This window comes from Delphinus delphis, chromosome 12 (assembly GCF_949987515.2).
Source record: "Delphinus delphis chromosome 12, mDelDel1.2, whole genome shotgun sequence".
NCBI lineage: Eukaryota > Metazoa > Chordata > Mammalia > Artiodactyla > Delphinidae > Delphinus > Delphinus delphis.
In genome coordinates, this window is record NC_082694.2 from 35,878,596 (window position 1) to 35,902,256 (window position 23,661).

Below are 23,661 nucleotides of genomic sequence, written 5' to 3' on the forward strand. Positions count from 1 at the left end.
GTGGAACTGCTGGGCCACAGGAAAACACATACTACATTTTATTACATATTTCCAGATAACTTCAAAACAGCTGTACCAGGGACTTAACTCCCAATAGCAATGCATGACAGTTCATGCTTCCTCCCATCCTAGCCAACACTTGGTGTTACCTAACTTTCACATTTTTGCCTATTTAATGGATGTAAAGAAGTGTGTTGTTGCTTTAATATGCATTTATCTGATTATAAGTGGGATTGTATATCTCTTCATCTACTTTTTAAAATTGAAGTATAGTTGGTATACAATATTATGTAAGTTACAGGTGTACAATATAGTGATTCACAATTTTTAAAGGTTATATTCCATTTATAGTTATTATAAAATATTTGCTGTATTCCCATATTGTACAATATATCTCTTCATCTACTTGTTAGTCTCTCAAGCTTCCCTTCTGTAAATTTGCCTGTTCATATCCTTTGGCTATTTTTCTATTGTGTTTCCTGTTTTTTTCTTCTCAATATAATAGGAATATAATTCCTATTATATCCTAGACATTAATGTCTTCTTGGTTTGGAAACACCTCTCAGTCTATCAACTTTCTCTTAGCTGGTCTATGATGTTCTTTGTTAACCAGAAACTTTAATTTTGATATAGTCAAGTTCATCATTCTTTTGGTTTTATAGTTTATGCTTTCAGAGTCTTATTGAAGAAATCTTTTCCTATCCTAAGATTCCAAAGCTACTCTTCTGTTTTTAATTTCTATTAGCTCTATAGTTTTCCCTTTCCCTTTTAGGTTTTTTTATTCATTGAAATTTCACCTTTCCAAATGGTATGAGATATAGATGCAGCTTTACTTTTCTCCATGGTGAACCAATTTTTCCAACATTATCTATGAAACAAAACTTGTGTGTTAGGTTGGATTATTATTCCCAATCCTTCGTGTCCTCCATGCTATAGAATTATACTCCCATGCTCTTTGCCATGTGGTTTTGCAGCACCTTCTACCAATTTGTTAGACTTGGCCATGTGACTAATTTGGTCAATGAAATATTAGGAGATGGCAGCAGATGTGTTAAATGTGTTTGGGTGATGAGACTTCATCTCTTGAGCTCCTGTCATTGCCAGAATGAGGCATGTGATAAAGACCTGAACTAACCTGTGTCCTGGAGCAAAGCCCAGCTGAATTTGGCTGAGTCCAGCCAAGTCTTGACCAGACCAGATGAGATCAGTAGAGACCTGTGAGAGAGAAAAAACAATGGCTGCTATAAGCCACTGGTATTTCTGGGTTGTTCATTACATGGTATTACTACTGCAGCAATAGTTGACTATCTCTACATGATTTTCTCATAGATTTGTGATGTTACCATTATCACATACCAAGTTCTCATAGGTAAAAGTGTTGTTTCTGAGTTCTCTATTCCGTCCCACTGTTCTACATGTCTGCTACTGTGACTTATGTCATTATCTGGAAGGGTAAATTTCCCCTCTATGATTTTTGTTTTCAAAAATGACCAGATTATAATGGAATTCAATCTTCCATATGTATTTGAGAATGTTTAAATTCTTCAAATCCCATTAAAAGTTTGAATGGTTTGCACTGAGTTTATGAATACATTTAGAGATCACTGATATCTTAAGAATGTTACTCCTATCCACAGACATTATATATACCCCTATTCAGGTCTTCTTTGAAGTCTGTTAATAGCATTAACATTTTTTCCCATGAAAGTTTTGTGCATTTTTTTCTTAGGTTAATTCCCCAAAACTTTAGAGTTTTGTTGCTATTGTAAGAAGTATCTTATTTTCTAGTTTGTTAGTACTAGTATGTAAGTATACTTTTGGTTTTCATGAATTGATTTTGAATTTGGGAATCTTGCTGTATCAGGATAAGGTTTGGCTATCTGTAACACCAGGCACACACATACACAAACTAAAATAACAGTGGCGTGAATGAGATAGATGTTTATTCAAGAAGTTCCAAAGTTTGGAGGTAGACATTTTAGGGCTGGTTTTAGTATAGCAGGTGCCTTCTTTCTTGTTCTGCTATGTGTGGCTTCCATATTCAAACTCAGCTCACGGTCTAGGATGACTGCCGAAGCTCCAGCTATTGTATCTTCATTTCAGATGGCAGGAAAGAGGATGAGGCACATTCCCTCCTTTTAGGAATGTGTGCACCAGTTCTGCTTTTAACCCATTGCCTGGAACATGGCAATACTTAGCTACAAGGGAGGCTAGCAAATGTTGTCTTTATTCTGGTTGGCCTTGTGCCCTATAAAAAAAAAAGTAGTTCTTTGGAAGAAGGGGAGAAAAGCATCTCTGTCACCTTGCTGCATTCTTTTATTATTTCTAATAGCTTATTGTTTCTATAAGGTGTTTTATGTGGTTGATCATATTACTGCAAACAATCCCAATTTTATCTCTTTCCTTCTGATTCTTCTATTTAATTTCTTCTTCCTTTTATTACAAATCTTATTTTGTCAGCCAGGACTTTCAATATCATGTTAAACAGCAGTGGCAACCTTCTCTTGATCCTACACTTAAATGGAATGTGTTTAAAGTTAATCAATTTATAATATTTTGCTGTACATTTTTGGTCCTTCATAAAGTTAAGTAAATTTCTTACTATTCTTAACTTTCCTGAAAGTTTTTATTATTAATAATGATGCACATTCTCGAATGATTTTTCTCTCTTATTCTTTCTGAGGTGAGTTATTTAGATAGGTTTTCTGATGTTAAATCATACTTGAATTTCTAGAATAAACCCTACTTATTATGTTTTCATGATAAATGGCTAGATAGGTAGCTAGACAGGTATATTCTAAAGAGAGGGAAATGAATATCAAGGGTTTTCCTAGTTCACTGGAGTAAGAATGTTGGATTCGGTTAGTTAATATTTAGAAATTTTTGCATTTATGTTCAGAAGCGAAATGGGCCTATTTTTAAATTGTCCATTTTCAGATTTAGGGTCTAATTCTGCTGTTTTTCTTTTTTTCCTTCTCTGCCTCCTCTTGCTCATGGTGGCGGTTTTTTTTCTTTTTTTTAAAAATATCTTTATTGGAGTATAATTGCTTTACAATAGTGTGTTAGTTTCTGCTTTATAACAAAGTGAATCAGCTATACATATACGTATATCTCCATATCTCCTCCCTCTTGCATCTCCCTCCCACCCTCCCTACCCACCCCTCTAGGTGGTCACAAAGCACAGAGCTGATATCCCTCTGCTATGCAGCTACTTCCCACTAGCTAGCTATTTTACATTTGGTAATGTGTATATGTCCATGCCACTCTCTTCGTCCCAGCTTACCCTTCCCCCTCCCCGTGTCCTCAAGTCCATTCTTTACATCTCTGTCTTTATTCCTGTCCTGCCCCTAGGTTCTTCAGAACCTTTTTTTTTTTTTTTTAGATTCCATATATATATGTGTTAGCATATGGTATTTGTTTTTCTCTTTCTGACTTCCTTCACTCTGTATGACAGACTCTAGGTCCATCCACCTCACTACAAATGACTCAGTTTTGTTTCTTTTTATGGCTGGGTAACATTCCATTGTATATATGTGCCACATCTTCTTTATCCATTCATCTGTCGATGGACGCTTAGGTTGCTTCCATGTCCTGGCTGTTGTAAATAGAGCTGCAGTGAACATTGTGGTACATGACTCTTTTTGAATTATGGTTTTTTCAGGGTATATGCCCAGTACTGGGATTGCTGGGTCATATGGTAGTTCTATTTTTAGTTTTTTAAGGAACCTCCATACTGTTCTCCATAGTGGCTGTATCAATTTACATTCCCACCAACAGTGCAAGAGGGTTCCCTTTTCTCCACACCTTCTCCAGCATTTATTGTTTGTAGATTTTTTGATGATGGCCATTCTGACTGGTGTGAGGTGATACCTCATTGTAGTTTTGATTGGCATTTCTCTAATGATTAGTGATGTTGAGCATCCTTTCATGTGTTTGTTGGCCATCTGTATATCTTCTTTGGAGAAATGTCTGTTTAGGTCTTCTGCCCATTTTTGGATTAGGTTGTTTGTTTCTTTGATATTGAGCTGCATGAGATGCTTATAAATTTTGGAGATTAATCCTTTGTCAGTTGCTTCATTTGCAAATATTTTCTCCCATTCTGAGGGTTATCTTTTTGTCTTGTTTATGTTTTCCTTTGCTGTGCAAAAGATTTTACGTTTCATTATGTCCCATTTGTTTGTTTTTATTTCCATTTCTCTAGGAGGTGGGTCAAAAAGGATCTTGCTGTGATTTATGTCATAGAGTGTTCTGCTTATGTTTTCCTCTAAGAGTTTGATAGTGTCTGGCCTTACATTTAGGTCTTTAATCCATTTTGAGTTTATTTTTGTGTATGGTGTTAGGGAGTGTTCTAATTTCATTCTTTCACATGTAGCTGCCCAGTTTTCCCAGCACCACTTATTGAAGAGGCTGTCTTTTCTCCATTGTACATTTTTGCCTCCTTTATCAAAAATAAGGTGACCATATGTGTGTGGGTTTATCTCTGGGCTTTCTATCTTGTTCCATTGATCTATATTTCTGTTTTTGTGCCAGTACCATACTGTCTTGATTACCGTAGCTTTGTAGTATAGTCTGAAATCCAGGAGCCTGATTCCTCCAGCTCCATTTTTCTTTCTCAAGATTGCTTTGGCTATTCAGGGTCTTTTGTGTTTCCATACAAATTGTGAAATTTTTTGTTCTAGTTCTGTGAAAAATGCCAGTGGTAGTTTGATAGGGATTGCACTGAATCTGTAGATTGCTTTGGGTAGTAGAGTCATTTTCATAATGTTGATCCTTCCAATCCAAGAACATGGTATATCTCTCCATCTGTTTGTATCATCTTTAATTTCTTTCATCGGTGTCTTATAGTTTTCTTCATACAGGTCTTTTGTCTCCTTAGGTAGGTTTATTCCTAGGTATTTTATTCTTTTTGTTGCAGTGGTAAATGGGAGTGTTTCCTTAATTTCTCTTTCAGATTTTTCATCATTAGTGTATAGGAATGCAAGAGATTTCTGTGCATTAATTTTGTATCCTGCTACTTTACCAAACTCATTGATTAGCTCTAGTAGTTTTCTGGTAGCATCTTTAGGATTCTCTAAAGATTCTCTAGTATCATGTCATCTGCAAACAGTGACAGCTTTTCTTCTTTTCTGATTTGGATTCCTTTTATTTCTTTTCCTTCTCTGATTGCTGTGGCTAAAGCTTACAAAACTATGTTGAATAATAACGGTGAGAGTGCACAACCTTGTCTTGTTTCTGATCTTAGAGGAAATGGTTTCAGTTTTTCACCATTGAGAATGATGTTGGCTGTGGGTTTGTCATATATGGCCTTTATTATGTTAAGTTCCCTCTATGCCTACTTTCTGGAGGGTTTTTATCATAAATGGGTGTTGAATTTTGTCAAAAGCTTTCTATGCATCTATTGAGATGATCATATGGTTTTTCTCCTTCAATTTGTTAATATGGTGTATCACATTGATTGATTTGCGTATATTGAAGAATCTTTGCATTCCTGGGATAAACCTCACTTGATCATGGTGTATGATCCTTTTAATGTGCTGTTGGATTCTGTTTGCTAGTATTTTGTTGAGGATTTTTGCATCTTTGTTCGTCAGTGATATTGGCCTGTAGTTTTCTTTTTTTGTGACATCTTTGTCTGGTTTTGGTATCAGGGTGATGGTGGCCTTGTAGAATGAGTTTGGGAGTGTACCTCCCTGTGCTATATTTTGGAAGAGTTTGAGAAGGATAGGTGTTAGCTCTTCTCTAAACGTTTGATAGAATTCGCCTGTGAAGCCATTTGGTCCAGGGCTTTTGTTTGTTGGAAGATTTTTAATCACAGTCTCAAATTCAGTGCTTGTGATTGGTCTGTTTATATTTTCTATTTCTTCCTGGTTCAGTCTTGTGCTTTTCTAAGAATTTGTCCATTTCTTCCAGGTTGTCCATTTTATTGGCATATAGTTGCTTGTAGTAATCTCTCATGATCCTTTGTGTTTCTGCAGTGCCAGTTGTTACTTCTTGTTTTCCATTTCTAATTCTATTGATTTGAGTCTTCTCCCTTTTTTTCTTGATGAGTCTGGCTAATGGTTTATCAATTTTATCTTCTCAAATAAACAGCATTTAGTTTTATTGATCTTTGCTATTGTTTTCTTCATATCTTTTTCATTTATTTCTGATCTGATCTTTATGATTTCTTTCCTTCTGCTAACTTTGGGGTTTTTTTGTTCTTCTTTCTCTAATTGCTTTAGGTGTAAGGTTAGGTTGTTTATTTGAGATGTTTCTTGTTTCTTGGGGTAGGATTGTATTCTATAAACTTCCCTCTTAGAACTGCTTTTGTTGCATCCCATAAGTTTTGTGTCGTCGTGTTTTCATTGTCATTTGTTTCTAGGTATTTTTTGATTTTCTCTTTGATTTCTTCAGTGATCTCTTGGTTATTTAGTAGCATATTATTTAGCCTCCAAGTGTTTGTATTTTTATAAACTTTTTCCTGTAATTGATATCTGGCCTTATAGCATTGTGGTTGGAAAAGGTACTTGATTTCAATTTTCTTAAATTTACTGAGGCTTGATTTGTGCCCCAAGATATGATCTATTCTGGAGAATGTTCCATGAGCACTTGAGAAGAAAGTGTATTCTGTTATTTTTGAATGGAATGTCTTATAAATATCAATTAAGTCATGGTGGGTTTTTTCTTCATTTGTTTTGTAATTTGGATTGTGAGCTAATGTTTGGGCTCTCTCTTTGGGAATGCTAATGAGACCGGGTTGAAGCCTCTATCTTCAATAAAGGATGTGCTTTTGCTTCCCGGTCCATGTGGGTTGTATATAAGCTCTATGAGATAACAAAAATCTCATATAGTACTTTTTTTTTTTTTTTGGTAACCATAATAGTTCTTAGCACATCATTAGTCTCACTCCACTGTTTAGAAAAAAAATGACAGTAACAATATAAATGTATTATCATTTGTATATTGAAATTTGCATTTTGAAATGTGATTCCCACATATAAAAAATTCTGTCTTTGTATACTTTGAAATCATAAACTAGTAAGTTTCACACATATTGTAGATTTATACATAACATCAATTACAATGATATTTTTAAGCTTATACATTTATTTGACTTCCCCATATTTTAAGTGTTGTAGTTATAAGGTATGCCTATGGTATTTATGAAAGCCCATTTGCCAACTTCATCATTTTTTTGTTAGGGATCACCCTGCCAGTGTATAAGACAGTCCTGTGCACAAGAAATGTAGAAAGGGAAGTGATCACAAAAATGAGAGATAGAAAATATATAGGAGAAAGGAATATATGTGGAAGAAAGGAAATAGATATGTGTGAGAAAGGGAAAAAGAAGAAAGGAAGAAGTAAATAAGGGTTTTTAAATTTTCAAAAGGAAGGAGTAAACAGGGGTTTTCAAAGGAAACATTTGATATTTTAATATTTATTCAAGTCACCGGGGGTATTTGCTAAAAAAACAGATGTCCAGGACCAGACTACAGAGATAATGAGTCAATAGATCTGAGAGCAGACTCAGGAATCTAGGTTGGCCTTAGACAACCATTTAAGAAATACTGGAATAGGGTGAGCACAGAATTAGAAAATGACACATGGTGGGGACTGGAGACATGCCAATAACAACTGACAAAGGAGCAACTTCTGCCACAGGATGCTCACCCTAGCTATTTGGAGATCCTCTGAAAGATACTAGTGTATGTCTAGACTCAAAATCTCTTTCTGTGTTTTCAGTACCATCCACAGTATGTAAGATAACACTCCGACCAATGATATTCACCTGAGCCATAAAATGACCTCACAGTGAAAGAAATAAGAAACAGGCTTTCTAAAAAGTATTATCAGCATTATTCTTAAATGCAGTAAAACAGCCCACACTAGAAACAGAGCTGATTTTTCTCACATGAGGGATTTAGTGTGTTTAAATTATCACAGGGTGACCTGGCTAAGGGAACATGGCCCACCTCCTGCAGATCACTATGTCCTGGGATGAGGATGCTGGCCTCCTTGCACTGACGAACTCCGAAGAAGTTTCAAAACACCGAGGGGCAACAGGTACACAATCTGGGCACTATGAGAAGTCTGCAGCCCGGTTCATTTTCTTAGGATACAGGCTGAAATCATGGAGTAGGGCTAAAATCAGAAAGAGAAGAGGTAAGTGGTGTCAGGCTGAGTGTCACAATTACAGTTTAGGGGAAGGATCCATACCTTAAAATGACAATAATCAAGGAAAGCCCCAACTGGAATAAGCCTGAAGGCTTATTGTTCACTTATTATGTCTCCTCTGAATTCCAGACCACTGTAGGTTTTAATCTTATAATTATGGGGGAAAAAAAATGATCTTGCTCACTTCAAGACCGTAAATCAACCCTAGGTCTCTCTAGTTGACTTGTCTATGGAGAATGGACTTTGGGTATTCTAAGTGGTTTTGAAAATCTTTTTTTTGTAGGTATGTGATATGTGATTTGTCTTTCCTTGGTTTCTTGGTAGGAAGCAATTGTCGTAAATTTCAAATAACGTGCAGAAATGCACCTTGTGGGAAAGAAGGTGGATTTTTGCCAGTGTATTTGCTTTTGTGGGCATCTCTGTTCAGGTTTATTAGTGATAACAGTTCCTTTCAAGTACAAGTGCGTGGAAAGTGTTAAGGTCTGTAAAATGATTACGAGACAGTAGGCAAGAAATTGAGAAAAAGCCATAGCTCCTGGGAATGAGCCGCGAGAAGATCTAGTAGTGAGTGCTCCCTAGGATTGCTGTCAGGGTACAAGGTGAGGACCGTGGGCAGAGAAGTGGGAGCGGTGCGGGAGAGAGGGCTGGAGGGAGCTAATACATATATACACGCACAAAGCCCATACAGCTTCACTCATGCCAGGTTAAGAAGTGCCTTTTCCAGAAACTCAATAAAGAAATGGTATGCATTCAGGAGCTGTTTCAACCTGTCCACACCCTACCCTGACTTCCCCAGAAAACAGGCAAGCAAGGAGGCAAATGCCATTGCCAAGCCTCCGGTCTCTGGCGTCCAGCTCCCTCAGCTCCCAGAGCACAGCCCCACAGGGCGTCACACGGAGCTGCCTCCAAGAGTGGGCACTGCACCGACCTGAGGTAAAGTTTTGATGTGATTCACTCCAAATCTGTCTGCCACTCGAGAGTGGGGTTTGGCCGCAGAGGCTCCCCGGCAGCACCAGGCAGAGGCTGAGCAGCAGCAGCAGTAACAGCCTGCAGGCTGAGTAAGGAGCCAGCCTCCGCCGCCTCCTCCTCCTGCCGGCGCGGAGTCGGCAGCACAGCCAGTCCTTATCGCTGTCACGCCGCCAGCAGCGCGGCCCCTCCGCCCCCCACCCCACCCCACCCAGCACGGCCCCAACCCTCTCACTGTTATTTGCTTGACTGACCCGAAATGGGCAGGAGGGAGGACCTGGGCGCCTGAGGGAGGGGAGGGCGTTGGCCCGCCCACTCCTTCCCCTCTGGCTCTCTGAGGCAGCTTCTCCTCCTCATTGGTCACACACTTGCGTCCATCACCTCCATGCGGCCCCGGGATTGGCAGAAGGCGCACTTCGGAGCGAGGAGGGCAGAGTGACTCCTCTGGTCTCCGGCGCCTCATCTTTCCCTCCACCCCCCTTTTCAACGTCCACCCACCTCTCCCCAGCCCCCACTCCATTCCCCCTCCCTACTCCAGTTCGCGGCAGTGTCCTTAGAAGACTCATTGGGCCAGGGGCGAAGCCAGCCGCCTATCGAGCCGCGCCGTCATTGGCCGACGCCCACGCCCGTCGGAGCGGCAGGCTTCGCCACTGGGTGGCTTCTCTCCGCTCCCCGCCCCCCCCAAAGCCTCGCCCTCTCAGTCGCCTCCTCCCCTCCCGGCTCTTCCACTGCCCCCTTTCCCCTCCCGTCCCCGCCGCGTCTCCCCTGTCCAGCTGGGCGGGGACTGCTGTACGACTCTGTAAAGTCTGTGAGTCACTGCACAACCTATCAATCCAATTAAATGTCTTGAGCGAGCCGAGCAGGCGGTGCTGCCGCCGCCGCCGCTCGCCCAGCCGCGGCCGCCCCTTCTCGCAGCGCCCCTCTGATCCATGGCTGTCTGTACTTGTTACGGTGTAACCTCCTCCTCCGCCTCCTCCGCCTCCTCCTCAGGAGCCGCTGCAACTTCCCCTCAGCCAGCCTCCTCCTCTGCTTGGGGACTGCAAAGGCATGGGATAGACCTAGAGCCACTTCTCTCTCCCCTCCAGCCCTCGCTCAATCTCCCCCTTTTAAATTAAAGTCTATCCCTCGCTCCTCGTCGTTTTAGGGATTTATTTGTCAGTCTTTTATTTCCTCTGATTTTATTTTCCCTCCCTGGGGCAGGGGGGTCGCAGGGGCCGGTGGGTTTATTTTAGGGAAGGGGCTCTTCCCCCCCCCCGTTTCTCCTTGTCCCTTTCTGGCCGTGACTTGATTTTCCTGCCCCTCTCCGCTCCCACCCCTCGAACTCAGCGTCCTGCACTCGAGTGACGCAGCGACACCCTCCGCCCACAGCCCAGACGTCCCCTCCCTCGCTGCCACCCCGACCCGTCTCGGGGCTGGACCCGGTGCCGACTTCACAGAAGGGTGAGTACCGTGTTGGGTTGGCGGAGGGGTGGGGGAGAATCTAGAAAAATGTTGTAGCCGGTCCACTCTGGGGAGGGCAGGGATCACGTTGTGGGCTGGAGGTTCCCGGTCAGGCGTGGATTTGAGGTGGCGACTGCCTCCCCCTCGCTCCCTCTTCCCCCGCCCCTCGACTCCTTATTCACCAGCCTTGCTGTATTTCTAGGTATTGCCAGACTTCCACCATCGGGGCATTATAATGCTTATAAAATGAGCTGTAATGGCATGCTTTCTTAGTGAGTGGTCATAGTCAGCGATGTGATCTGATAGACTGTATGACCTGCAAAAAGTGCAAAACGGCTAATGGGTAGGTTTTCCTCCAAATCAAAGTTAAACTTTTATTCAATAAAGGCAAAGTAAAAGATACTTCTAATTTGAATGTGTGGAGATAGACCAAGAGAAGACAGGTTGCCTTGTGGCATGGCTTACTATTTTTATTTTAAAATAGTTCTTTAGGTTCCCTTTTGAAAAAAAAAACGTGAATTCAGTATTAACGTAAAGGTTATGAAGTCTTTGAACCTGTTGGAGGAAAGCAAGGTAAGATGCAAATCCAGCTTGACACTTCATCTTTAGCTCACCTCTATTCTAGCAAGAAATTAAAGCACAGAATTTTTTATTTCTCTGTCACTGGGCACAGTGGGGTGTGCTAAGGACAAAAAGGGCTTTTTTTTTCTTTTGATATCTCTCTTTTGTATACTTGATTGCTCTTGAACAAAATTTTAATTTGGTCTCTTGGTTGTTGGCTGTTCAAAAGTACACATACTTGGCCATATATGCTTTATGAGAATCTTGCCCTGTGCATCTTTAATATTTAATTTGAGATAAAACTAAAAATTATGAGAAATAGTTACTCTGAATCACCTTCTGAGGTCGCTTTTGAGAATTCAGCCTATTTAAAATGGTATTCCTCTTTTTGAATCAAGTTCTGGTCTAGTTGTCCACAAGATTCAAATTAGGCCAAACCAAACATGTTTTGAAATATTAAAGTACAGGAAAGGCCTTTTAGTAGTTCATTCTCTCCTTCTCTTTCAGACTAACCAGAATAAGTTGTTGATAAATTTAATTGTAAAGAATAGACTGTTCCTGTACTGAAATCTGCCAAGTTTCTACAGAAAGATTTCTTTTTAAAGAGGAGAAATGTGTTTATGATCAGCCAAAAGTAGTAAAGTTGACTCAAATGTAAGTGCTGTCATAAGGAAATGCTTATCATAAGCCCCAAAACCTTGCAGAGTGTTTCAGGAAGACTTATACAAAGTCTTTTTGAATTGTTTAATAAATTTCATCATGTGGTCTTTTTCTTGAGTGTAAGACTGAATTATTGAGAGGCCTCAGAGCAGAGGGGAGCCATGCTGCCTGAGTTTGAATCTAGCCACCATCCCTGGACGGCTGACTGACCTTAGGCAGGTTTCAAACCTGGCCTGTGAGGGTTTTCTCCTGTAAACGGGAGGAATGACTTTTCATCGAAGGGTTGCCTTAAGGATAAGTGAGAGGGCACAAGTCACAGAGTACTTGCTGTTAGCTGCCCCATCATCATCATCACCATCATCACCATCATCATCGTCCACTGAGAGGATGTGTGATGTAGTGGTTAAGGGGACCTCCACAACCAGACTGTAGGTTCAAGTGCCAGCATTTCCACTTGCTATCCTCGTGATCTTGGCCGCGGTAACCTCAGATTCCCCATCTATAAAGCGGGGATAATAGAAAAATTTACTTCACAGGGTTACTGTGAGGTCGGAATGAGTTTGACTAGTATTTGGTACATCTTTTCAAGTTTAATTCTGTTTTGTTCCTGGTATGTCTTGAAACAATGGATGACTATATTTTTTAGAACTATACTTTTGTAAAGATAAAGAATTATTGCTGTCATTGAAATAAGCAGAGTTCTTATCCATATGCATGATGATTTATGGGATTTATACTTTTCAATGAAGTTTATATGAGTTTTTATGAAAGTTAGTTATTGGATGAGTTGAGTTGATTACTCTTTCATTTAAACTTGCATAACCAAATATATATACCACTATTATAACGATACCTATCACATATTTGCTGTTATATGTGATTTTCTCCTCTGCTAAACAGAAAGCTCTTTGAGGGTAAGAATAGTGTTTCATTCATAATTTAATCCCAGGTGCCCAGCAGAGTACCTGGTACATAGATAGGCTTAATGAATGCTGTAGAATGAATTAAACAATGTTATTCTCAATTTGTTTATGAGTAGTTGAATGACATTGTAAGTGATGTTATGGAGCATACTATTATTTGTGGTGTTGAGTTGAATTTTTATGTTCTCAATTACTATTTTTGGAAATAGAGAGGGAATTATAACATGTTTTATTAGGAAAATATTTTTCATTTTGAAGATTGAACTTAAAAATATTCTGAAAAGTACATATTAAATGTCTTCTTTTAATACCTGATGTGGCCATTTTTTTTACTGAAAGACTTTCTGACTCCCAAACTTCCTGTAACTAAGTTGGATGTTATTATAATTAATACAAATTATACAAATTAGATTTTGAATGTCCCAAATGATGATGTGATGTTATTATCGGCTTCAGAATCAATAATAATAAAGAGAATTTATCAAACCAACACTGTGGAAATAAAACGATATCATTTGCTTAAGGACCTAAGCTTTATTTCTCTTTCCATTCAAGAGTGAAATTCTTTCTCTTGAGCAGTCTTAATAAATAATTAGCTTTTCAAATAGGCGTAGTAAATAGTGTAATAGGAATCATAAAGAAGGTATATGTAATTAGCAAATAAAGCACTTTAACTAACTTCACCACACACTTAATAGGCATTACACAATTGGGTAATGTATCTTTTTAAATAAGAAAATTGATCGGGCCTGTGCCACCCGCTTCATTTATAGAATCATTCTGCTTTACTTGTCAATAAAACCAGTTTAATTACTGTGCCTTCTGAAATTATAAAAATGCAAGAAATATCTTTCATGAAAGAGATATCCTCAGTAACAAAATCTGAAAACTAATCTACTCATAAGTGTTACAGAGTTCCATAACATTGTTAAAACTTTTCAGATATGTGAACTATCTAGTACAATGTGGGTAATTTTGTATATATAATCCTTTGTCTAACCAAATCATCAGTTATCCAATTTAGTTGAATATATTGCATTTTCACTGGCTAAAACAATTAACTTTTTAAAAGTCGCCCTTTTTTGTTCATACACTTTTTTTTTTTTTTTTTTTTTTTTTTTTTTGCGGTACGCGGGCCTCTCACTGTTGTGGCCTCTCCCGTTGCGGAGCACAGGCTCCAGACGTGCAGGCTCAGCGGCCATGGCTCACGGGCCCAGCCGCTCCGCGGCATGTGGGATCCTCCCGGACCGGGGCACGAACCCGTGTCCCCTGCATCGGCAGGCGGACTCTCAACCACTGCGCCACCAGGGAAGCCCTGTTCATACACTTTTAAAGCAGATAATCTAAAATGAAACTTTAAAAAATTAATTTATAGTCACTTAGAAACTACACTTAAGTGTCTGGTCTGCAAGATGAAAGGTCTGAGTTTTTGCTTAACACATTTCAGCATGACTATTTTTGTAGCTCATATCTCTTTCATTTAACATTTTTCGTTTTGGTGAAGACATTTGAGTATTTATTGATATTTTACAGATGTATATAATGTCTTCAACTTTTAAAAAAGTGAAGTTTCTGATGAAGGATTGTCTGGGGGTTTCCCTGGTGGCGCAGTGGTTGAGAGTCCGCCTGCCGATGCAGGGGGCACGGGTTCGTGCCCCGGTCTGGGAAGATCCCACATGCCGCGGAGCGGCTGGGCGCGTGAGCCATGGCCGCTGAGCCTGCGCGTCCGGAGCCTGTGCTCCGCGACGGGAAAGGCCGCAACAGTGAGAGAATGGCGTACCACAAAAAAAAAAGAAAAAAAAGAAAAAATATATATATATATACTCTGTCAGTGATCAAAAGGAGAGGAAAATTATTTTTGTGTTATCTATTGACATAAACTTAGAATTAAAGTCCCTGGAGTTCTAGACTGAACCATGCTACTGATTGGCACGTGACCTTGAGCATTACACTTAACCTCCAGGACTCTCCCTGTTCTTATCCTTTTTTTTTTTCATCGTTATTAGATTATAATTGCTTTACAATGTTGTGTTAGTTTCTGCTGTACAACAAAATGAATCAGCTATATGTAACCTATATCCCCTCCCTCTTAGGCCTCCCCATCCCACCCCTGTGGTCCTCACAAAGCACGGAGCTGATCTCCCTGTGCTATATAGCAGTTTCCCACTAGCTATCTGTTTTACACATGGTAGTGTATATATGTCAATGCTACTCTGTCAATTCGTCCCACCCTCCCCTTCCCCCTACGACCCCGCCGTGTCCACAAGTCCGTTCTCTATGTCCTGCCCTGCCGCTAGGTTCATCAGTACCATTTTTCTAGATTCCATATATATGTATTAGCATACAGTATTTGTTTTTCTCTTTCTGACTTACTTCACTCTGTATGACAGACTCTAGATACATCCACATCACTACAGATGACTTAATTTCGTTCCTTTTTATGGCTGAGTAGTGTTCTTATCCTTTCGGTGGGAAGAGGGAAGGCATTTACCCTGCCCTCACTCACAGAGGACATTGTAGGGATAAGTTGTAAGTGCTTTTTAAAAGCATTGGAGAAGGACAGGGTGCAAGCAAATACAAAGTAAACATTTGCATTTAGAAATGGACATTTGTTTGTCATTATTAAAAAGTTGTGACTTTAGATCTTTTGTCTGAAGGGCATTTTTCCTTTTAACTTTATATTTGTAGAGACTTCTTACTGGTATGTTCACAAGAAAGTATAAGGTACCTAAAAGAGCCAAGAAACTTTGAAAGGGATTTTAAATGTTAACATTGAGTTTTGGTATATCCTAGATTATAGCAGATGTTGATATTGTAAGAACAAACTTTATGTATCTAGGAGATAATACATTTTATTAACTTAAAGCTTGTAAAACTTTCACGTGTGTTGCAGTAAAAAATGTTTAGATGTATCAGTTTTGTTAGCAGTATATTCAAAGAGAAAAATTAGATTATTTACTTTTAAATTTCAAAAGGATTACTTGGCTAGAGGACCCCTTCTTACACTAAGTTATTTTTGTACCTTGAATACAGTGAAATGTGCACATTTCAGAATATAGTGGCTTGAAGGATTTTATTTACTCCAGCGAATCTTTTATTTAGGAAGGTGAGTGAAGACAGGTATGGAAAGGCTGTATTTTAAGAAACTAGTTTTTTTTTCCTCTTGTCCCTAAAAATGAGTTCTGAGTCTTTAAAAGTCAAAAAGCCCAGAGTTAGCACATTATGTCAGTTTCTTTGAATTCAGCTTTCCCTCTCTGTGGTTATTAACAGAAGAGTTGTCACAACCTTATGATATTATCACTTTTTAAAGTGGAAATGAAATTCTAGTGTACTCAGAGTAAGACCTATTAAAACAAGTGGGACATACAAAGAAATATTTTTTGTTCCAACTAATATTAAGTATCGTGAACAGTGATCCTCAAATGCGAGGTTGCTAAGCAGAAAGCAACTTTTAAAAGTGTATTGTCCTTTTGTCCTTATTGTTCAACATCCAATTGATGAAAACTCAGAACGATCAGATTTCTTTTCTACTTTTTAATGTATAGTCCACACTGATGTTTATAAAGTTTTGTGTGATGTTACGTACAACTCTGTAGTATTGAATGTTTACTTTTAACATATTAAATAAAATGACCAAAACAGTCCACCTTTTATTTAAATTTTATCTGATTTTCACAACCTTCTTCCCTTTGTTCTACCATTGTTGTTCAGTTTTCTTAATATTACCACTTGAATTTGTGTTTCTTTTAATGCGGCATCTTTCTCATTTTGCTCTTCTTTTCACATTGGTCTTTTTCCTTGATTATGACAGGTTTTTTTCTTTGCCCCTCTTTTGCCTTTGCCTCTGTTTAAGGCATGGAATAGGGGTTTTCATCTATTTCAGTCTGCTTTTATGAGACTGAGGCAAAGGCCTTCCATATAGAAAATTTGCTTTGCCTTATTTTGGAAGATGAGCTCTCTGATCATCTTATCTACACAAAACTTAAGGGGCCATTTTGTAAACCTAAAACCAAGTTTTAACTCATGTGAGGTGGTAAAAAGGGACAATAACGATGTGTTTATTATTAACTGCTTTTCTATTAATCTCTTTTTTTGGGGAGTTAACCACAGAATTTTTTCTGTCCACATTACCTTGAAACATCTCAAACATCCAGGCTTTGTGCTGCTCGGTGCCCAGTGCTGGGCAAGCCCTGGCGGCAGTCTGAGCTATGACCGTGGCCACCTGACCACGTGGGGGGCGAGTGGGCCTGAGAACAGCACATTAGACATGAAGAGCAGGTCCTTTGTTTTGTTTTTAACTCCGTAAAGCCAGGCAGAACCTCAGACTCTGTCCACTGTGAGGTTTTCCAGGGTTCGCCATTGTTGAATGACTAATGTTCCTGGTGAAGTAACCATTAGCTTTATTGTCTTCCAGTGGCCTCAGCTCAAATGAAATGTATCCCTTTGAGTTAATTTTGTTTTGATTTTAAGACTTCTTTTCACTGAGAAAAATCAAAGAGTATGAAAATGAATATGTATTTTTAAACAAAAAAGATTTACATAAAAATCCTTTGAGTAAAAAGATTTTCTAAGGACTCAAATCCATTAATTTGGAGAGAATGTTTAGTAGTTTCTTTCTTTCTTATTTTTTTAACATCTTTATTGGAGTATAATTGCTTTACAATGGTGTGTTAGTTTCTGCTCTATAACAAAGTGAATCACCTATATGTTTAATAGTTTCTTAAAATACTTGACATTATTCAGACATTGGTAGTAGAAAACCTTTCAATTTGATTAAATGAAATGAATCCCCTTTTTGATTTACAAAACAAACAGTCCATTGTTACTTTTTATTTAAGCAATTCAAATATAGGGTTAGATAAACTTCATTTTGGAGTTGATTACATAAGAGACTTTCCAGAAACTGTACTTTGTAAAATCTATGCCTCTTGGAAGAAGCTTGGTCTTTTCTTTTTTCTTTTGTAAACCTATATCCCATTCCTGACTTCATTCATTTATTCATTTCATTCAGCAGATTTATTGAGCACTTACTATGTGCCAGCTACTCTTATGAGGCATATACATTATAGCAGTGAAGAAAAGTAACAAATATTATTGTCCTTGTAGAAATTACATTCTAAACTATTTTGATGTGTTTAGAGCTTGTTATCTACTATTTTGAGTAGTGATAACTAAACACTGTGTAATAATGGTTTGAAAAAAAAGTCAAGATTTCTTCATACGGATTTTATACCTTTTAAGTTGGTACAAAAGTCTAAAACTGAGTCCTGAAACAAACTGCATTCAAATGGACAATTTTTATTTGAGTTTGAGTTGAAATATTAAAAACCTATAATGTTGCTGATGTTTCCACCAGAAATCATGAAATCATCCTCGTTTATGAACCCTGGGAAACCTTACATTGGACATGGTCTGAAATTTCTCCTAGCTTTTCTCCTAGCTTTTCTTTACACCTTTGAAGTTGTTTTCTCACTTTGCTTTGTTTTCTTTGTGACAGAGCCTGAAAAACATGTGTAACACTGAAAATTGCACAATGGAAATGTAGTCATCTCAGCTATATGGCACAATTAACAAGAAAATCTTAAGTTTCCTTTGTCTAGTGTACATAAAGAACTAATCTTTTGTTTCTGTGATTGTAAAAACTATGTAATTTCCTAAACAAATAAAACTCTTAGTGTACATTTCCACCTCAAATATTAAAGAAGATATATGTGTTTTTGTGGTACAAATAGCACGAGTATGATATAATATAATGATTTTCATTAATTATTTTATTTTTGTTCATAAATATTTAACACATGTCCCAAGTGCTTGGGGATATCAGAGACTAATAGACATGGCACCTGTCCATAATGGTTTTCACAGTCCAGTTGGGGAGACAAAAGATCCCCACATGAAAATTGTCTCTTCTGCTGGGCAATATGAGATTTAACTTGATGGAAAGTCTGGTGTAGGCCACTACAGTAAGCAAGGTCAAATGGACTTGCCTTCTGGAAGTCCTGGATGGCCTTCATAGGAATCCATCCTTCCTTTTTTTGTTTTTGTTTTTAATCCTTTTAAGTTTGGGAAAGATTGCCATCTTTGTGCCTTATGCACCTAAGGGTAGAACAGTCCCTTTTCTAGCTACTGCAACTGCTCAGCAAGGAAGGAAAGGAAATGGAGTACACACCCTAGCCATTTATTATCAATACATTTGCTAGCTATCCCCGAGGGAAGCAGGGACTCTGAACCGAAAACAGAATACAAATGCCCCAGCTTCCAATGGTTCAACTTCCAATGCTTCAACTTTACCATGGTGTGAAAGTTCTATACATTCAGTTGAAAATGGAGCTGGAATTTTGAGTTTGGATCTTTTTCTGGGCTGACAGTATGCTACACGATCCACTCGTGATGACAGTCACGAGGTAAATAACTAATACAACTATTCTGTACCCGTACAACCATTCTGTTTTTCACTTTCAGTACAGTATTCAATAAATTACATGAGATACTCAATACTTTAGTATAAAATAGGCTTTGTGTTAGATGATTTTGCCTGATTGTAGGCTAATGGAAGTGTTCTGAGTGTATTTAAGGTAAGCTAGGCAAAGCTGTGATGTTTGGTAGGTTAGGTGTATTAAATGCATTTTCAACTTAACAGTGTTTTCAGTTTACATGGGTTTATCAGGATGTAACCCTGTTGTAAGTTGAGGAAGATCTGTATGGGCACACAATGGATATGGTTTGGGTTCTTGAGGACAAAAATTTTTCCAGAGCTTTGGGAAGGCTGGTACATCAATGAGGGCCCTGTACACGAGGGGAGTTCCCTGAAAAATGGAAGAAACACTGAAAGGGGAGGAAAGAAGTGGAGATGGAGACTTTTGATAGCTACTGAAGACACACTCTTTTTCCCTCAGTTTTGCCTGGAGCAGTCCTGCCTGGGAGATGGGCATACCCTGGGTCTAATATGCCAAACTTAGGAAGTCTATATATTGCTGTAATATGTAGGTATGATCTTTCTAAATTGTTTTGCTTTTCAGTTAGCCGAGATTCCTGATATGTGTGTGTTTAAATTCTAAAATATAATCCCATGTGACTATGGCTTTTGTTTTCATTTTCCTGCACATTTAAAAATATTAAGAATTTCTTTGTTTTTTGAGTATATTTGTTTATTTGGACCTAAATCTAAGGTAGAAAAACACAATATATGCTTGCCTGTTAGATTTAAATTAGGGGGAAAATTCTAAAGCCTTAATGTTTATTTTAGCCATGGATGAAAGTATTTGGACACTTGTATGGAGACTTTTTTTTTTTAATTGTTTCTTTTCTGAGAAACTGTATCTGTGCTAGAACCATCACACATCTATTTGATTTAAAGGCCACCTGGGATAGTTATGTTCATTATCTTGACTGCTGATGATTTCAAGGGTATATAGATATGTCATGACTTACCAAATTATACATTTTAAATATATGCATTTATTGGATATCAGTGAAACTTTAAGAAAAAGCCACCTAGGTTGTAAGGTATATTTTTCAAGACAAAATCTCTATTGTAAGATTATATTTTTAAAGTTTGTCATTTATTTTTTATTTCTTTTTAAATTTTATCTACTGTTTATTTACCTCTATCCCATACCCCAGTCACATATGTTTTAAGAAAGACAAATGGAACCGCAGAGACTCACGTGCCAGCTGAAATTTTGATATAGGACCTTAGAGAGCTTTCTACTGTATGTAATGCTCACTAGAGTATTTTTAAGTAATTTGCACAAATTTGAATTTGGAGAATTGGAGTTGTGTATTTTTCAAGGAATTCTTCTTTCCTTATAGTTTAACAGATTGTGACTCATCTTTGGCGTGGAATAAAGAGCATGATTTTAGTAGGACTTTTTTTTTTTAAAGAGATTAAATGGCTTAATGCTTCTCCTTAAATATTGTTCCTTTTTTTAATTGCTTTTTTTTTTTTTTTTTGCGGTTCGCGGGCCTCTCACTGCTGTGGCCTCTCCCATTGCGGAGCACAGGCTCCGGACGCACAGGCTCAGCGGCCATGGCTCATGGGCCCAGCCGCTCCGCGGCATGTGGGATCTTCCCGGACTGGGGCACGAACCCGTGTCCCCTGCATCGTCAGGCAGACTCTCAACCACTGCGCCACCAGGGAAGCCTTAAATTGCATTTTTATAAATTAAATTTTGGCATGTTGGACCATAGAGTCTATGGATAGATTTGTTTAGGGAATAACCGAGTCTGCTCCGTTCTTCTTGCCCTCGTGGTCTTGAGCACAGCACAGAAGGCTTCATTATCGATCTGTTAGAGTCCTGGTCTAATTTTAATTGAGTATTCCTTATGTTACCCAATGTGTTTCAGAGAAATTTCTTCATTGTTGGAATTAATGCTTAACTTTAAAACGGCAATTTTGTGTGTGTGTGTGTGTGTGTGTGGCTGCGCTACATAGCATTCCCCGACCAGGGATCAAACCCCCACCCCCTGCAGTGGAAGCGTGGAGTCTTAACCACTGGACTGCAGGGAAGTCCCTAAAACGGCAATTTTTTATGAATAAAAAACATTCCAGAAAAAAAATTTGAGTTGTGTTTTTGGGATTGGGACTGTCCGGGTATAAATGAGTTGTGCCTTGCAAGCTCAGGCTCCTTCTACCATACAAGAGGGCCACATTACAATCACCCATCCCCAGGCCACAACCCAGGGTGAGGCCCTGGTTTCAATATTTTTGGAAGTCCTCAACTTATTCCAGTGTAGAGCCACACTGTGCTCTGCAGTGCTGTATCTCACACCATATTCCCCCACACCCAAACTTTCTGTTGTAAAACTTTTCAACTATGTAGAAACCTTGAAAGAATAATTCAGCAAAGACCCATATTTCCTCCACCTAGATTCAGTAATTATTAACCTTTTGCTTTATTTTGCTTTATGACTCTCTGTCTCCCTTTCTTTATATGTATAATTTTTTGTACCATGTGAAAGTAAGTTTTAGATATCATGACTCTTTACCATTAAATATTTCAATATGCATCTCCTAAGAATAAGGACATCTTCCTACATAACCACAGTACCATTATCACACCTATGAAAATTAATAATAACTTGGAATGCTTTTCAAGAGCTCAATTCCATTTATTAAAGATGTATGAATTCACATTCTGCTAAAAGTTAAATGCATATGAAGTGAGAAGTTCTGCAGAATATGAAATTCTGGGTATTTTTGCTAAAGATATGTTTCTTATCTGTGTTTGCAAGTAAGGCCAATACTTCAAACATTTTTGTAAGGTAAATGCCTTTTCTTATGTATGGCGAGGTAAGATCCTTTCTAGATCTAACGTCGCATGATCATATCATGAGAAAAAAAAAATTTATCGAAGTTCATGCCACAGTGTGGTTTAATGGAAAAAGCCCTATTTTGAGCCAGAATGATGTTGGTTCAAATCTTGCTCTGCCACTTACTGCAGGTGACCTTGGAGAAGTTGAATTCATGTATCAGTATGCTTTTAGAAACCACCCTCAAGCTTGCTGGAATCATGAGGAAATTTATTATTTCACAACAAATCCAGAGCCACGGCGGGCTCCAGGGTTGGTCAGTTCTGTAGCTCAGGTTCTTAGCATCTTTTGGCTTTCAGCTGGGTTCCTTGCTGGCTCCCACGTCTGTTTTGGCTCCTTCCTCAAGCTGGTTCACATGCTGATGTTATGGCATTCAGAGGAAGTCAGAAACCTCCACAGGTGTGGACTGTCAGTCTTTCTGTCTGATTGGGCATCTCTGCCCACATCTGGACCAGAGGGCTGGGGTTCTTTTAGGGAGAGGAAGGAAGGAATGGATGTCGGGTATACCACTAACAGTGTTCATTACCCCTCTCTAAGTCTCCGTTTTCCTTGCTATAGAATAGGAACAGTGATAATCTACCTCTATGATTATTAATGGTATACAACAGGTAAAGCAATAGTACACAGCTGATTTTAATAAATGCTAATTCCTATTTTTTTCTTCTCTCCTTTTCATCTTATGGAAAATTCTCTCTTCCTTTGATACTGCTACACTCCATTCTAGTAAGTATATGTAAGTGATTCTCTCAACTGGTCTTTTACCTGTCCTCTAACCTCAGTATCTAGGGCATAGCATTTTTTTTTAATAAATTTATTTATTTTATTTATTTATTTTTGGCTGCACCAGGTCCTCACCGCTGTGCGTGGGCCCTCTCCAGCCGCAGCGAGCAGGGGCCGTTGCTCGCCGTGGCACGCGGGCCTCTCACTGTGGTGGCCTTTCCCACTGCAGAGCATGGGCTCCAGGCGCATGGTCCTCAGCAGTTGTGGTGCGCAGACCCAGCAGTCGTGGCGCGCGGACTCAGTAGTTGTGGCACACGGGCCCAGCGGCTCTGCGGCATGTGGGATCGTCCCAGACCAGGGCTCAAACCCATGTCCCCTGTATTGGCAGGCGGACTCTGAACCACTGCGCCACCAGGGAAGCTCTAGGGCATAGCATTTTATGTGAATTTTGCACTTTGGTCAGGTACCCTCCATTAATCTATCTTGGCCCTTCTTATTTTTTCTTATATGTTTCAACTTTATATTATTCCAAAGCCAAGGAAGGGAAACTGTCAACAGTGTGCACATATTCATCAAGAGACAGATCAGATGGGAACAAAAATCTCTTTAATTTCACTATTCGTAAAAACAACAGAGTTGAAATAGATTTTTTCCCTTTATTTAAAAGAAATGCACCATGACCTGTGGAAAAGTCAGCAAAATAAAGCACTATATTTGAAACACAGTACTTTATTTGTCCGGGATAGACCGGGTCTTTGATATTTTGGGAATATCTAGTCTTGTCATGGTAGGTTAGCCAGGCCCATCATGGCAGTTTAGCCACTCTGGTTTCTCTAGAGCGTACTTTCTAAATAGAATTGTGTCTGATTTACAAGTCAGTCTTTTCTGGATTGTTTGATCTTGAGCCCTCTCTCACCCACTGTGA

The 23,661-nt window shown here is 38.9% G+C and overlaps 1 protein-coding gene and 1 long non-coding RNA gene across 2 annotated transcripts in view; one reads left to right on the forward strand and one right to left on the reverse strand.

The window, feature by feature from the left end:
• Positions 1-1,135: 1,135 nt before the first annotated feature.
• On the reverse strand, positions 1,136-9,147 carry LOC132435414 (uncharacterized). Its single transcript, XR_009521534.1, has 3 exons — positions 9,083-9,147; positions 7,953-8,121; positions 1,136-1,215 (listed from the first exon to the last, which is right to left on the reverse strand). It is a non-coding gene; the product is annotated as an uncharacterized lncRNA (long non-coding RNA).
• A 1,262-nt stretch (positions 9,148-10,409) lies between these two features.
• The window catches only part of SERTAD2 (SERTA domain containing 2), a 113,203-nt gene continuing 99,951 nt past the window's right edge, over positions 10,410-23,661 (forward strand). The window contains exon 1 of the mRNA XM_060026489.1: positions 10,410-10,560. The gene's annotated coding sequence lies outside the window, so the exon portion shown is untranslated. The remainder of the gene's footprint in view (positions 10,561-23,661) is intronic.